Source organism: Morone saxatilis, unplaced genomic scaffold, assembly GCF_004916995.1.
Source record: "Morone saxatilis isolate NCDOM2014 unplaced genomic scaffold, NCSU_SB_2.0 Contig15, whole genome shotgun sequence".
NCBI classification, from domain to species: Eukaryota; Metazoa; Chordata; class Actinopteri; family Moronidae; genus Morone; species Morone saxatilis.
The window spans coordinates 9,004,737-9,004,964 of record NW_023339707.1 but is presented as its reverse complement, the minus strand read 5'-3'; positions in this window follow the sequence as shown (position 1 = coordinate 9,004,964).

Here is a 228-nt window from a genome sequence, read left to right as displayed (position 1 = left end):
CTTTCAGTTAAACTGTAGAAATGAGAACAGCGACTCCTGCGTCTTGGTGGAGACGTCGGCAGGAGTCTGATTTTATTTTCTTCCATGTCGTAATAATAAAATATGAATTGTTAATTAGATCATGTGAACTTATGTACTCCACTTAAACAGGAAGCTGGCTGACTCTGGGCCTTTGTACTCGATGACTTAACCTACTTTAATTTTCATTCGATTCAATTCAATTCAATT